Genomic DNA, 1,106 nt, shown 5'->3' on the forward strand with positions numbered 1-1,106 from the left:
TAAAGCAAAAATAGTTTTTTCCCCCAACTTAATAATTGCCTTCTTTTTATTTTTATTTTTTTTTTGTTTTTATTTTTTTTTTTAATAAAAATAAATACATATTTTACAACTTAAATAGATTCCTTCCACATTCGCAAATGAAAATAGTGATTACAAAACTTTAATCGTCTAACTATTGCCAAGAGCAGCGGATTCGCACATTCCACAAACTCTCACTTACCCTACCAAAAAAACCTGTCAGCTTGTCTCCTAACGCTACACCAGCGAAACACAATGGAATGGAACACCCAGTCCACCAACATACAACTTCCAGTCCGCAAGTCCGCGCACCAACAACGAACTCCCCAAAGGCTCCACCCAACTAGCAAACGCCAAACGCCTCGCTGCTACAACTATAGCGGCCATTGCGCAGCTGCAAACTCCAACGAGTGAGCACGTGTGTCTCAGTGTGTGTGTGTGTTAGCCAGTTAGGCTGCCACCCATCGCACGAAGGCGGAGCCACACTAAGTGAGCCCGACAGCAAGTGGATGCTTGCTTCTCTTTTTCGTTCAGCGACGAAATGTGTTGGCCGTTTTCCTTGAGCTTCAGCACATACAAACAGATATTTCGCCTATAAGAAGTCGCCTACCAACTACAAAGTGGCTGCAACTAAAACTACGCGCGGCGCTTAAGTACCTAAGCTTATGTGTGTGTGTGTGTGTGTGTGGCGAGTGTTTGCCGTGTGACCTCGGTGTGTGGTGTGTGCCCCAAGAAATTGTGCAAAAAAGTGGGATAAAGCAAATATGGCGTTTCCATTGAATTAATTTCTTTTCGAATTACTTTTTGAAAATTTTTATTGCAATTGCGTTTTAATGTTTATTTCACTGTCATTCGCTTAATTGCGCTGTGCCACAAGAAACTTTTCATACATAAAATATTATTTCGTTCATATATTTTGTAGTCCAAATGATTATACATACTCGACACATACCGTTATGTTATGGTCTTTAGCTATACACTAGGAGAGTGTAGAAGCAACTATTTGCCTTAATAAATAATTAAGTGAGTGTTTATGTCCATAACTCCGCATAATATTTAATAAAAATTTTCTTATTGAGTCGTTYCST

This window comes from Bactrocera latifrons, unplaced genomic scaffold, assembly GCF_001853355.1.
Source record: "Bactrocera latifrons isolate USDA-ARS-PBARC rearing strain unplaced genomic scaffold, ASM185335v1 scaffold_179, whole genome shotgun sequence".
In the NCBI taxonomy this organism is placed as follows: Eukaryota; Metazoa; Arthropoda; class Insecta; order Diptera; family Tephritidae; genus Bactrocera; species Bactrocera latifrons.